This window comes from Corvus moneduloides, chromosome 33, assembly GCF_009650955.1.
Source record: "Corvus moneduloides isolate bCorMon1 chromosome 33, bCorMon1.pri, whole genome shotgun sequence".
Taxonomy (NCBI): Eukaryota; Metazoa; Chordata; class Aves; order Passeriformes; family Corvidae; genus Corvus; species Corvus moneduloides.
Genome location: NC_045508.1, coordinates 878,123 through 893,676, shown reverse-complemented (window position 1 = coordinate 893,676; position 15,554 = coordinate 878,123).

The following is a 15,554-nucleotide window of genomic DNA, read 5'->3' as shown; positions in this document are numbered from 1 at the left end:
CTGTTGAATGAACGTTCCCTGCCAGCTCTGGGCAGAGCTCTGTACCTGTATGTGCCACTTGTCTGTGGCATTGTGGCTCAGGAGGTGGCCAAGGGGAGCTTGGCCGAGGTGTGGGCAGAGGAATGGCCATCAGGCCAGGCTGGGGGGGTCAGCGGCCGGTCAGTTGCGTTGCGTGGCCGCGGCTCTGGAGGCTTGTGTGGGAGCGTGTGCAGGGCTGGAAGGCTGGGGCTGCCGCCGCTGTGTCCCAGAGCCGGGAAGGCCGGGGCTGGCCCGGCCCTGGCCCGGCCCCGCCAGCTGTGCCAGCTGCCGGCGGGGACACAAAGGGCAGCTCCGAGCTGCGGCCGCTGCGCTGCGGCCGCACAAAGGCAGCGCCCGCAGAGCTCCAGGGCAAGGTGCTGGCCCTGGCTCGGGGCTGGGCCGGGGCCAGCGGCAGAAAATCAACTTGCAGCTTGGGCCCCGCAGCAGGGAGGAGCAGCAATTGCTGGCTGAGAGAGACTCTTGCCAAGGGCCTGCGGGGCCGGGCCCCAGGGAACGGCTTCCCGCTGCCCGAGGGCAGGCTGAGATGGGATGTGGGGCAGCAATGGTTCCCTGGCAGGGCGCTCAGGGCCTGGCACAGGCTGGCCCCAGAAGCTGCGGCCGCCCCCGCATCCCTGCAAGTGTCCCAGGCCGGCTCGGCCATTGGGGCTTCCTGCCCACGAGGGCTGGGCTGGGCTGGGCTGGGGCTGCTGAGGGCGGGATGGGCTCTGCCTGAGACAGCTGAAGGCTGGGCATGATGAGGCCGGGGGGACCCCGTTCCTCAGTGGGTTCTGGGGTATCCCACATTCCTGAAGGCATTTCAGGGTATGTCCCGTTCCTGAGGCAGTTTTGGGGTCCCCCCAATGCTTTGGGAGGGGTTCTGAGAGGGGGGCTGTGGTACTTGGAAGGGGGAGCTATTGTCAGGGAGCCGGGGAGCCCATTTTGGGAAGGATGCTGCTGTTTCTGGCAATGTTGAGAGGTTCTGAATGGGCTGTGGGGCCCTGGCTCTCATTTTGGGGCTTGAGGTGAGCCCATGGGCACAGCAAGGGCTCAGGAGAGGTTCCAAGCTCCCATTTGGGATGGAGGGATTGAGTGGGTGCCTCCAATAAACTCAATGCCAGCCCCAATGTGTTGATGGCAGCCCCAAATGGCTCGATCCGTCAGCCCCAAGCCCCGTGTGTGGGGAGTCAGGAAGCACAGAAGGGGAATTGGTGTCCAGGAGGGGTGGGGTGGGATGGGATGGGATGGGATGGGATGGGATGGGATGGGATAGGGTGGGATGGGATGGGATGGGATTGTGGGGGTGGGTTGAAGTTTGGGAGGGGTGGGATGGTTTGGGCACATGGAGTGGGGCACTCCAGGGAGGGAAAGCAGGAGCCACTTTCGTGGAGGCTCCTGCTCCTTTTTGACAATTTTGGGGCCTCTAAGTGGCTTCTGGGAGGTTGCAGTGAATCTGGGGAAGGTGCCGTAAACCCCCCGCAATTTGTGGGGCTGAGGTGAAGTCCGCACATTTTGGGAGGGTGATGAGACCCTAATTGGGAGGGGGTCCTGCTGCTTTGCACCCCTTCAATGGGGTGAGAAGTGGCTTGGGAGGGAGGGAGGGAAGGAAGGAAGGAATTTGGAAGGAATTTGGAAGGAAGGAAGGGAAGGAAGGGAAGGAAGGGAAGGAAGGAAGGAAGGAAGGAAGGAAGGAAGGAAGGAAGGAAGGAAGGAAGGAAGGAAGGAAGGAAGGAAGGAAGGAAGGAAGGAAGGAAGGAAGGAAGGAAGGAAGGAAGGAAGGAAGGAAGGAAGGAAGGAAGGAAGGAAAGTAGAATAGAAGAAAGAAAAAAAGAAAGAGAGCAACAAGAAGCAATAAAAAAAGAAAATAATAAAGAAAAAACATTTAAAAATGAAGAAAGCAAGCAAGGAAAAAGAAAATAAAATGAAAGAAGGAACGAAAAGAAGAAAGGAAGAAAATCAAAGATGCGAGATATAAACAAGAAAATGAATGTGATGAAACAAGAAAAGCAAAAGAAAGAAAGCAAGACTAAATAACATGAGACCAAATAGAAAATAAAAGAAAAAGAAAAAAAGGAAGGAAGAAAGAAACAACAAAGAAGGAGAAAAAAGAAGAGAAAGGAAGACACAAGAAAAAATAAAAGAGAAAAAGAAAGAAAGAAGAAAGACAGAAAGCAACAAAAAAACAGAAAAAAGGGAGAAAAAAGATTTAAAAATGAAGAAAGAAAGAAAAAAGGATTCAATAACATGACGTGAACAAGAAAAAGGAAAATGAAGGCAAGCAAGCAAGAAAGACTCAATAATTTGAAACGAAAAATGGGAAAAAAGGAGGAAAGAAGAAAGCAAAACAAAAAAAAAAGAATCTAAAGAAAAAACCATAAAGAATGAAGAAAGCACACAAGCAAAATGATAATAAAAATGGAAGAAAGGGAAGAAAGAAAGGAAGAAAATCAAAAGACAGAAATCAACAAGAAAATGAAAACAGAGAATAAAAAAGGAAAAGAAGAAAGAAAGAGACAAAGACTAAATAACATGAAACCAACAAGAATATTAAAGGAAAAGAAAAAAGAAAAAAAATGCAGAAAGAATGAAATAAGGACAAAAAAAAAAAGAGCAAAAAAGAAAGATGCAAGAAAAAATGAAAGCAAAAAAAAGAAAGAAGAAAGCAACAACAAAAAAAAAACAAAATAGGAAAAAAAATTAAAAATGAAGAAAGAAAGAAAGACTCAATAATGTGAACCAACAAGAAAAAGGATAAAAGACAGAAACAAGGAAGAAAGAAAAAAAAGAACTGAAATAACGGCACAAGGAAAAAAAGTAAAAAAAAAGGAAGAAAGCAACCAAAGGAAGAGAGAGAAAGCAACAAAAACCAAAAAAAAGATAGAAAAAAGCTTAAAAAATGAAGAAAGAAAGAAAGAAAGAAAGAAAGAAAGAAAGAAAGAAAGAAAGAGAAAGAAAGAGAAAGAGAGAAAGAAAGAAAAGAAAGAAAGGTAAAAACATGAATGAAAGAAAAAACAAGACAGAAAGAAACAAGAAAAAGAGAAAAACGGAAGAAATAGAGAAAATAGAAGAAAGTAAACAATAAACAGAAAAAGAAAGCAAAAAATAAAATGAAACAGAAAGAATGAAAGAAAGGAAACATCAGAAGACAGAAATCAACAAAGAAAATGAAAAAAGAGAAGGAAAAAGAAAAGAAGAAAGAAAAAGCAAGCAACAAGAAACAGAAACAGCAAAAATATATAAAAATGAAAGCAAGAAAGCAAGAAAGGAAGGAAACGAAGGAAGGAAAGAAAAAGGAATTGAGAAGACAGAAATCAACAAGAAAATGAAAAAAGTGAAGATAAAGAAGAGAAGAAAGAAAGAAAAATACTCAATGACATGAAACCAACAAGAAAAATGAAAAAAAGGAAGAAGAAAGCAACAAGAAAAAAATTAAAATAAAAAGAAAGAAAAATCATTTAAAAATGAAGAAAGCAAGCAAAAAGATAATAAAAATGAAAGAAAGAAAGAAAAGATGAAAGAAAGGAAAAAAAGCAAAAGACAGAAATCAAGAAGAAAATGAAAAAAAAGTTCCGGAGAAAGAAAAGAAGAAACAAAGAAGAAAGAAAGACTAAATAGCATGAAACCAGCAAGGAAATAAATGTAAAAAATGACCAAAAAAAAAAAAAAAGAAGAAGAAGGAAAGAAAGAGGCAAGGAAGAAAGACAAAAAAGAAGAGAAAGAAAGAAGACAAAAGAAAACAAAAAATAAAAGCAAGCCAAAAGGAAAGAAAGAAGAAAGACAGAAAGCAACAAAAAAGAATAAAAAAGAAAAAGAAAACAAAAAGAGAAAAATAAAAAGAAGAATGGAGGAAAGCAACAAGGAACAAAAACAGAAAAAAAGGAGAAAAACATAAAAAATGAAGAAACAAAGTAAAAAGACAGAAAAAAACAAGAGAAAAGAGAAAAGAAGAAAGAGAAGAAAGAAAGAAAGAAAAAGAAAATGAAAAGACAAATCATAAAATGAAAAAAGTGGAGAAAAAAGAAAAGAAGAAATAAACAAAGCAAGAGTACATAACATGAAACCAACAAGAAAATAACAGACAAAGAAATAGAAATAAAGAAGAAAGAAACAAGGAAGAAAGGAAAAAAGAACAAAAAAGAAAAACACAAGAAAAAATGAATGAAAAAAAGAAAGCAGAAAAAGAAGACAGAAAGGAGCAAAAAACAAAACGAAATTTTAAAAAGGATTAATGAAATGAACAAAGAAAGAAAGACTCAATACCATGAAACCTACAAGAAAAAGGAAAAAAGAAAGAGATAAAGAAAGAAGAAATCAACAAGAAAAAAGAAAAGAAGAGAAAGAAAGAAGAAAGACAGCAACAAAAAAGGGAAAAGAAATAAAAAGGATTTAAAAATTAATAAAGAAAGCTAAAAGAAAGCAACAAGAAAATTAAAAAAGTGAAGAAAAATAAAAGATAAAAGAAGAAAGACTCAATGATGTGAAACCAAGAAGAAAAATGGAAAAAAAGAAAGAACAAAGAAAGTAACAAGAAACAAAAAAGGAAAAAAAGAAAGAAAAAACATTTAAAAATTAAGAAAGAAAGAAAAGAAAGCAAAAAGATAAAAACATGAACAAAAGAAAGAAACAAGGCAAGGAGAAAGAAGAAAAGTATAATAAAGGAAAAGAAGAAAGAAAAAGCAAGCAAAAAGAAATAGAAAAAGAAAGAAAGCAAAAAGATAAAAAAATGAAAGAAAGAAAGCAGGAAAGGAAGGAAAAAAGGAAGAAAGAAGGAAAGAAAGAAAACGGAAATGAAAAGACAGAAATCAACAAGGAAAAAAGTGAAGAAAAAGAAGAAAGAAAGAAAGACACAATAACATGAAACCAAGAAGAAAAATGAAAAAAGAAAGAAGAACAAGAAAAATGAAAAAAAGGAAAAAAAAAGAAAGAAAAATCATTAAAAAATGAAGCAAGCAAGCAAGCAAAAAGATAATAAAAATGAAAGAAAGAAAGAAAAGAAGAAAGAAAGGAAGAAAATCAAAAGACAGAAATCAGCAAGAAAATGAAACAAGGCAGGAAAAAGAAAAGAAGAAACAAAGAAGAAAGAAAGACTAAATAGCATGAAACCAACAAGGAAATAAATGTAAAAAAGACAAAAAAAAAAAGAAGAAGGAAAGAAAGAAACAAGGAAGAAGACAAAAAAGAAGAAAAAGAAAGAAGACGAAAGAAAACAAAAAGAGAAAGCAAGCAAAAATGAGAGAAGGAAGAAAATCAGAAAGCAACAAAAAAGAATAAAAAAGAAAAAGAAAGCAAAAAGAGAAAAATAAAAAGAAGAATGGGAGAAAGCAACAAAAAACAAAAACAGAAAACAGAAGAAAAACATAAAAAACAAAGAACCAAGAAAAGTAAAAAGGCAGAAAAAACAGAAAAGAGAAAAGAGAAAAGAAAGAAAGAAAGAAAGAAAGAAAGAAAGAAAGAGACAAATGAACAAGAAAAGTGAAAAAAATGAAGAAAAAAGATAAGAAGAAAGAAACAAAGAAACAAACAAAGAAAACAAGAGTACATAACATGAAACCAACAAGAAAATAAAAGAAAAAAAAAGAAGAAAGAAAGAAACAAGGAAGAAAGAAAAAAAGAACAGAAAGAAAGACACAAGAAAAAAACAAAAGAAAAGAAAGAAGGAAAAAATGAGAAAAAAAGAAGAAAGACAGAAAGCAACAAAAAAAAACCAGGAAAAAGAAAGAAAAAAGATAAAAGAATGAAGAAAGACAGAAAGCTAAAAGAAATTACCAAGAAAAGGAAAAAAGCAAAGAACAGTAACAGATAAAAGAAAGAAAGACTCAATAACGTGAGACCAAGAAGAAAAATGGAAAAAAAAAGAAAGAAGGAAGAAAGCAGCAAGAAGCAATAAAAAGAGAAGCAAGAAAGAGAAAACATTCAAAAATGAAGAAAGAAAGAAAAAAGAAAAAAGATAATAAAAATGAAAGGAAGAAAAAAGAAAGACTCAAAACATGAAACCAACAAGAAAATAAATTTTATGAAAAGTCAAAAAAAGAAGAAGGAAACAAGGAAGAAAGAAAATGACTGAAAGAAAGACACAAGAAAAAATAGAAGTACAAGGGAAAGAAAGAAAGCAAAAAAACAAAGAAAGCAAAAAAAAATGAAAGAAAGCAACAACAAAAAAAAGAAAAAAGGTAAAAAAATGAAGAAGGAAAGAAAAAAGAAGGAAAGAAAACCAAAAGAAATCAAGAAGAAAATTTAAAAGTGAAGAAAAAAGAAGAAAGACTAAATAAAATGAAACAAAAAAGAATTTTTAAAAAGAGGAAAGAAACAATCAAAAAAAAGACACAAGAAAAAAAAAAGATTGACACAAGAAAAAAATTAAAGAAAAAATTAAAGGAAAAAGAAAGAAAAAAAAAGCAACAAAAAATAGGAAAAAGAAAGAAAAAAGATAAAAGAATGAAGAAAGAAAGATAAAAGAAATCAAGACGAAAATGAAAAAATTGAAGAAAAAAAAGATGAAAGAATGAAGAACGAAAAAAGAAAGAAAGAAAGAACGATTCAATGACGTGTAACCAACAAGAAAAAAAATTAAAGAGACCATTGTGACCTTGTGGGGCCTCCTGGACTCAAGGGACCATTGCCACACTGGGGGGCCTCATGGAATGAAGGGTCCATGGTGCCACTGCAGAGCCAAGGACACCATGGTTACACTGCGGGGCCCATGGAACCAAGGCACCATTGGGACACCCCGTGGCCTCATCCTCTGGAATTCCAACAGCTCTGAGGGATGGCAGCACCTGCAGGCAGCACGGAAGGATTCTGGGGAGAACCTTTGATCCCTGCTCCAAAGGAAATCAGAGAAAGAGCCCTGGTCAGATAAAGGCACCTTTTCCTTTTCCTTTTCCTTTTCCTTTTCCTTTTCCTTTTCCTTTTCCTTTCCCTTTTCCTTTTCCTTTTCCCTTTCCCTTTCCTGGTGTAAACTGTTGACCTGCCTGTAAGGTGCAGCAAAAGCTTTGCAGGGTTTGGTTCAAGGTACCCAAGGTTGGAAGAGGGAAGTGTTCGAGTCCCTTCGAAGAGAAGGCTTGGAGTCTTTGTGCCATGACTGCCTGGCATCCATGGAACAAGTGTGTTCTGGCAGACTCTGGGACCTCGAGAGCAATCCCATGCAGGAGCCAGCACTGGCCCTGCACCCTGGTGGGAGCAGCGGGGTACGGATGGGAAACGGGCAGCTGGGTGTGCAGTGGGAACCTCGAGCCAGGTCATAGAAGGCCAGGCTTTAGCTTTGAACACAGCAGCACAAAAAGCAGAATGAATGACCTTGCCTAGAAATCCCTGAAGGACAAAGGGTGAACATATGGACTGATTTGAACTCTGGGTTTGGAATAATACACGCCCAGGGAGCCACATGGAAGGAAAGGGCACAGAGGTCTCCAGTGAGTACAAAAAGAAATCAGTCACCTACTGCAGAGTGTGCCAAAGCCAAAAGAAGTGGCCCTGCTGCCCTTGTAAAGCCCATGGGTTTGGAGACTCCCCAGGTAATCCAGGGAATCCATTGGCTGACCAAACAGCTCAAGAGGGTGCTGAAAAAGCTCTCCTTGCACTAATACCTAGCAAAAACTGGAATGTTCTGCAACAACAAGCAGATTCCAGTGATCAGGACAGGCAGTGAGTCCCAGCAGCAGCAGCAGCTACGGAAAATCCCAGCAGGTGATTGGTAACCCCGTGTGGGCAGGTAATTGTAGCTCCACAATTAATGTAGAACGGAACTAAAACATCAGGAACCACATGAGGAAATGGAGAATATGGTGGCCAGTTTACAAAGGCATCTAGTAAGCACAAAAGTGGCAAAAAATGATAGATCAGTTGTGGAGAAAGATGTGATTAGTTTTGAAGGAAGAAGGCTGCCTCCAGGGTTCGTTAAATGGGAATCACCAGATGATTTTGGCCAACTGATTTTGCAGAAGTGCCCAGGCAGAAGGGGGACTGGCCCATTTTGGTATTGGTGGATACTTTTTCTGGATGGCCAGAAGCTTTCCCATGTGGCACCACGTTCCGGTTTGGCCAAATTTAGAAATATATCCTCTGAGAGAAGGCACAACCACCCCTCCCCACACCAGGTTCGGGAAAAAATAAATTTTCCTTGAAGGAAAGTGAAGAAGATAAAACTATTTATTTAACAAACACACGGGAAAGGAAAATAATGTTAAATGGTAAAATCTTTCGCTGTAGAGGAAAAACCTGGGAAAGTGTTCGAGTCCTCCCTTTGGTCTCCTCGGAGCTGGGGCTTGGCCCGGGGCCAGGCCCTCTGTGCCCAGTGGAAAGTCCTCCCAATGTGCTCTGATGTTAAAGCAATCAAGCAGTCCAGTAGAAAATGGGAGAAAATCTGAAATTCCAGAGAAGGAAAAGTTCAACTCTCAGTCTCTCTCCAGAGAACAAGAAACTGGAAAAAACTGGCCAAAAGCTGACTGGAAAGCCGCAAGCCGCAAGCACCCCTTATCCCATATTGTTGGCTCAATGCCCAAACTAAGATATTCTAATTCTACACACACATTAATACATATATATATATATATACACAGCTATTTACGAACAGTGACAGTGACAATCAGCAAGCAGGGGTATACTGGCATTTCACACTACAGGTGGTTTTCACCCAACAATTAAATCTCCCTGTGGCACACAACGTGTTGTTCCATCTTTCTGCATTACCCACCATGTGCAACCAGGTCCCTGAGCAAAGACAACCCCACGGATGGGTTTGTCTGTACTCGAGGCAGAATTTATCCCCACAGTCTTTCCTAACAGACCTCTGACATGCACTACTGGGACCTTATCTCCATCTGCTGTATGCAGGGATTCAGATTGGGCTGGACCAGCTCTATTGGTGGAACCTCGGGTGTTAACTAACCAGGTGGCCTTTGCTAGATTCTGTTCCCAATTTTTGAAGGTTCCCCCACCCAGTGCCTTCCAAGTGGTTTTCAACAATCCATTACACCGTTCCATGCAGCCGGTGCATGGTAAGGGATGTGGTACACCCACTCAGTGCCATGTTCTCTAGCCCAGGTGTTAATAAGGGTATTCTTAAAATGAGTCCCATTGTCAGATTCAATTCTCTCAGGGGTGCCATGCCTCCAAAGGACTTGCTTTTCAAGGCCCAGGATGGTGTTCCGGGCAGTAGCGTGAGGCACAGGGTAGGTCTCCAGCCATCCTGTGGTGCCTTCTACCATTGTGAGCACATAGCGCTTGCCTTGGCGGGTTTGAGGCAGTGTGATGTAATCAATCTGCCAGGCCTCCCCATACTTGTATTTGGACCATCGCCCACCATACCACAGAGGCTTCACCCACTTGGCCTGCTTGATCGCAGCACATGTCTCACAATCATGGATCACCTGGGAGATACTGTCCATGGTCAGATCCACCCCTCGATCTCGTGCCCACTTATAGGTGGCATCTCTGCCCTGATGGCCTGAGGCATCATGGGCCCATCGAGCTAGGAACAACTCTCCCTTGTGTTTCCAGTCCAAGTCTACTTGTGACACTTCTATCTTTGCAGCCTGATCTACCTGCTTGTTGTTTTGGTGTTCTTCATTAGCCCTGCTCTTGGGGACATGGGCATCTACATGGGGGACTTTCACAACCAGCTTTCGTACTCGGGCAGCGATGTCTTTCCACTCTTCAGCAGCCCAGATTGGTTTTCCCCTACGCTGCCAATTAGCTTTTTCCCACTTTTCTAACCATCCCCACAGAGCATTGGCTACCATCCATGAATCAGTGCAGAGGTAGAGCTTTGGCCACTTCTCCCTTTCAGCAATGTCCAGGGCTAGTTGAACAGCTTTGAGTTCAGCGAGTTGGCTTGATCCACCTTCTCCTTCAGTAGCTTCTGCAACCCGTCGTGTGGGACTCCATACGGCTGCTTTCCACTTTCGTTTCATCCCTACGATGCGACAAGAACCGTCGGTGAAAAGAGCGTAGCGTGTGTCTTCTGATGGCAGTTGGTTGTACGGTGGAGCTTCTTCAGCACGTGTCACTTGTTCTTCTTCATCAGCGAGACCAAAGTTTTCACCTTCAGGCCAGTTTGTAATTATTTCCAAAATCCCAGGGCGATTCAGTTTTCCGATATGGGCGCGCTGTGTGATGAGAGCAATCCATTTGCTCCATGTGGCATTGGTGGCGTGGTGGGTAGAGGGAACCTCTGCTTTGAACATCACCCCAGCACCGGTAGTCGGGGTGCCAGGAGGAGTTGTGCCTCAGTGCCGATTACCTCTGAGGCGGCTTGGATTCCTTCATAGGCTGCCAAGATTTCCTTCTCTGTGGGAGTGTAGTTGGCTTCAGATCCTCTGTAACTTCGGCTCCAGAATCCCAGTGGTTGGCCACGAGTCTCACCAGGCACCTTCTGCCAAAGGCTCCAGGACAGGCCATGGCTTCCGGCTGCAGAGTAGAGCACGTTCTTCACCTCTGGTCCTATCCTGACTGGGCCAAGGGCTACAGCATGAGCGATTTCCTGCTTGATTTGGGCAAAAGCTTGTTGCTGTTTGGGGCCCCAATGGAAATCATTCTTCTTGCGGGTAACCAGGTAAAGAGGACTCACAATCTGGCTGTACTCAGGAATATGCATCCTCCAAAAGCCTATGGCACCTAGGAAAGCTTGTGTTTCCTTCTTGTTGGTTGGTGGAGACATTGCTGTGATCTTATTGATGACCTCAGTGGGAATCTGACGCCGTCCATCTTGCCATTTCACTCCCAGGAACTGGATCTCTCGGGCAGGTCCCTTGACTTTGCTCTTCTTGATGGCGAAACCAGCTTGCAGGAGAATCCGGATAACTTTTTCTCCTTTCTCAAACACTTCTGTTGCGGTGTTCCCCCACACAATGATGTCATCAATGTACTGCAAATGTTCTGGAGCCTCACCCTTTTCTAGTGCCGTCTGGATCAGTCCATGGCAGATGGTGGGGCTGTGCTTCCACCCCTGGGGCAGTCGATTCCAGGTGTACTGCACACCCCTCCAGGTGAAAGCAAACTGAGGCCTGCACTCTGCTGCCAGAGGGATGGAGAAAAATGCATTAGCAATGTCAATAGTGGCGTACCACTTCGCTGCTTTGGACTCCAGCTCGTACTGGAGCTCCAACATGTCCGGCACAGCAGCGCTCAGCGGTGGAGTCACTTCATTCAGGGCACGATAGCCCACAGTCAATCTCCATTCTCCTTCCGATTTGCGCACAGGCCAAATGGACTATTGTAGGGTGAGTGGGTCTTGCTGACCACCCCTTGGCTCTCCAGCTCACGGATCATCTTGTGGATGGGAATCACAGCATCTCGAGTTGTCCGGTACTGTCGGCGATGCACTGTCGAGGTGGCAATTGGTACTCTTTGTTCTTCCACCTTCAGAAGGCCGACTGCAGATGGGTTCTCTGATAGCCCAGGCAAAGCGTTCAATTGCTTAATGCCCTCTGTCTCTACAGCAGCTATTCCAAAAGCCCACCCGAGTCCCTTTGGGTCTCTAAAATACCCGTCCTGAAGGAAGTCTATGCCCAAAATGCACGGGGCCTCTGGGCCAGTCACAATGAGATGTCTCTTCCACTCATTTCCAGTCAGGCTCACCTCAGCTTCCGCCAAGGTCAAATTTTGTGATCCACCTGTTACACCAGAAATAGAAACAGATGCTACCCCCACATGCTGCAATGGAATTGTACACTGCGCACCAGTGTCAACCTAGGCATCATACTTTTGTGGTTCTGATGTACCAGGCCAACGAATCCACACAGTCCAAAAAACACAGTTTTCCCTGACCTCTACCTCGCTAGAGGCAGGGCTCCTCTATGCCTGGTTATCCTTCTTTCCCTGGGCCTGTATCTTAGAGGTTCCTTCATGGGAATTGGACATGCCATCGTCTTTTCCATCATTTCCGGCAGTTTGGCTACAGGCAACTGGAGCTACTTCCTTTTTGGTAGATCCTCCTTTCTGAGACTTGTGCTCCTTCAATTCACTCACTCGTGCTGCCAGAGCAGAAGTGGGTTGTCCACCCCACTTCCTCATGTTTTCCCCACTGTCACACAGGAAATTCCACAGCTCACTTTGTGGGAGGTACCTTCTCTCTGGGGAACGTCCGCGGAGAAGGCACTCTTTAATCTCCTGGTGATTCTTCTTCATTTCATCTTCCATTTTCTGCATATGTGTTTCCACAGCTGTGATTCTTGCATGTGTTGGGCCATGCACAGAGTCTGCATATGCTCAGAGCTTCACTGCCATATCCCGCACGGTCTCATTCACACCGTAGTCCGGTTTCATTATTGCTAAAGCAGAAGCGTATTCTGGTGGCCCAAGCTGTATGAGTTTTTGCCACATGTATGGAATAACTCTGGCCCGGTCTGGACTCCTCAATCCTGGGTCATTTGTGAAGACAACCTCTACCACCCCTAGTTCTCTCTCTGGATCCCTTGTTCTATGGTCTTCCATGGGGTTTGCTGCATGTAGAGATCATGTCCACACATATATCTTTCAATCACGCCTGTCAAAATCCGTCTCCAGAGACTGGTAGAGTTAGCCTCCCTTTTCATCTCTTGGTCGATCACTGGATCTTGTGACAGGGATCCCAAATGCCTCACTTCAGCACCGTCCAGCATCACATCATCACCTGCTGCATCCCAAATACGGACCATCCAACTTATTATGGATTCATCGGACCGTCGGGTGTAATCCTTTCTTAGGCTGTGAAGGTCCTTTATGGACGTGGACTCAGTAATGGTTTCTGTGCCTGAGTCCGTTGGTGGTTTTGAGGTTCCTTCCCCGGCATCTTTTGAGGTCCCTTCCCCTGCATCATCATCATCTTTCACTGGGCGATCAGTTTTGGTTGTGTGCTTTTTCCTCGTGACAGGAGCCACTGTCAGTGGCTTAGACTCTCCATCTGGTTTGGGCTGGCTGTCTGGTTTATCTGCAGCCTGAGTGACTGGGGTATCTGCAGGCTTTGCTGATTGATCTTCCTGCCTCTCTACCTTTACCTGCTGCAGTGTGCGATAGGCATATGCCAAAGCCCAACATATTGCAAGGAGCTTGTTCTCATTAGAATTGTCATTGTATTTCTCTTTCAGGTATTTTCCCACTTCAGCTGGTTTCTGAATTTGTTCGGATGGGAAATCCCAAACTATCGGGTCAGAGAATTTCTTTAGGGTTTGGCCAATGTCCTCCCATTCCCCACACCAGAGGATTTTCCACCTCTGGGTCAGGTGTCTCAGCAGCCACCCTGGAAATCTGAGCTCTTATTCTAGAGAAGCTGTGAATCATATAGTGGAAGATTACCAGATTAAATAGCAGGAGGGTGGTCTCTTTAACATCCAGGGGATACTGAACATTCTCAAAAGATAACCTATCAAATTTAAAGGGAAGGGAAACCCTGTCTCCTCCTCCTCTAACAATCTGGGTGCAATTACTAATAAATTCCCAAAACAGGCTACTGAAGCTAGGACTGGGGTTAGGACAGAGAAACCATTTATCATACACACCTTGAACAGCTGCGTGTACCTCTATCAACTTCTTACAAATCATTATCACCAAGCACAGCAAAATAGAAATCCTGATTCGTCTCCCTTCTCTGTAAAATTTACATATCAAGGACAAGATTGGAGCAAGTTGTGGATAGGCAAACAACTCTAGGGACCAAAAAAGCACTAGTACCTCAATAAAGCCTGAGGACCAGAAAGACATGAGTACATCGAGCCAGAGAGACATTATGAACTCAACCAGCATGGTGACTCCTTTACCCCAACACAGAATAAGTAAATTCAAACCAAAATGTAATTAGCACAGGGGTTTTTTTCACTTTCCTTTGAGCCACACAGTTGGGCGCCACTAAATTTGTTCCGGTTTGGCCAAATTTAGAAATATATCCTCTGAGAGAAGGCACAACCACCCCTCCCCCCACCAGGTTCGGGAAAAAATAAATTTTCCTTGAAGGAAAGTGAAGAAGATAAAACTATTTATTTAACAAACACACGGGAAAGGAAAATAATGTTAAATGGTAAAATCTTTCGCTGTAGAGGAAAAACCTGGGAAAGTGTTCGAGTCCTCCCTTTGGTCTCCTCGAAGCTGGGGCTTGGCCCAGGGCCAGGCCCTCTGTGCCCGGTGGAAAGACCTCCCGATGTGCTCTGATGTTACAGCAATCAAGCAGTCCAGTAGAAAATGGGAGAAAATCTGAAATTCCAGAGAAGGAAAAGTTCAACTCTCAGTCTCTCTCCGGAGAACAAGAAACTGGAAAAAACTGGCCAAAAGCTGACTGGAAAGCCGCAAGCCGGGTGCTTCCTCGCTCTCCTGCCCCAGCTGGGGAAATAAAAACCTGCTATCTTTTTGTGTCCTTGAGCAAGCTGCAAAGTGCTTTGAGAAAGTTTTTGCTCAGGTTTTTTTTTTCCTTCCCCCTCTCAGGCTCAGTTTAGAGGCATAGAAAGGCCCAAAAATTAATTTCTGGGCATAGGCAGCGATATGGGATACACATCATAAGGTCACCCCAAGACACACCAACAAGCCAAGGGAAGTCTCAGAAGTTTTGCTGAAATGAATATTTAATAGCACTGGGACTAACTCTTGTAAGCCTTAAAAGGTGCATGGTTCTCAACAGATCACTGGGGCTGGACTCGCCTGTACATCCTTTCCAACCAGGAGATGCGGTGTGCATCAGAACCTGGAATTTTGGCACAATCCAGCCAAAGTGGAAGGGACCATCTCAAGTCCTCCTCGTAACCTACCCTGCACTCAAGGTAGAAGGAATCAAACTCGGGGTTCATCACATGTGGGTAAAACCAGCGAGCACACATTAAACACAGCAGAAACACGACTGACTGATACCATGGAGTTTGGGGTTTTGACATAAATCCTATTGTTTTAAGTATTGAATATGATTTTCTAAGGGGATACTATTTATTGGATGTAGATGAAGATGATCAATAATTGTGTATCTATAATAATAATGGAAACGATGTTCCTGGCTTCTGGGAAGGGAAATGCAGTTTTCAAAGTCAGTGCAAGATGTTGGCAGATGACAGAATTTAACCCCTGTAACAGCTTGTTTGCTAACACCAACCTCTGCAGAAAATCCAGTTCCGTGGGGAGCTTCAGTCAGCAATTTGACAAAAATCTGGGAACGCGTGTGGGAAGGAAATAGCACCCAGGGCACCTGGACAGGGATGGAAGGAGAATATTCCTTACCATGGACACATCAGAACAATAGTGCTGAGAATTGTAACATTTCCAAAGCAGATCTGGAAATTACCTCAGGAAATATTGATCACCCGACAGATTGCACTGATACCCCCTGGGGCTGTCAAATTCCAGCAGTATGGAATGGCCCTCAGACAGGACAATGGGAATGTTTCCAGCCAGTTCAGAGGTGTCTGGGCTGGGAAAGGAGCCCAGGCCTCCCAGAGGACCCCTTACAGGTGGGTATAAAATATCCTGATTTAACAAGGTCAAGGCCAAAGGATCCCAGGACAAAGGAAAAGTGGGATTGCCCTGGGACAGACACTTGAGCTGTTTGGAATGCTGAAGTCCAGAAGCTCCTGGCTGTGGCCCAGGCT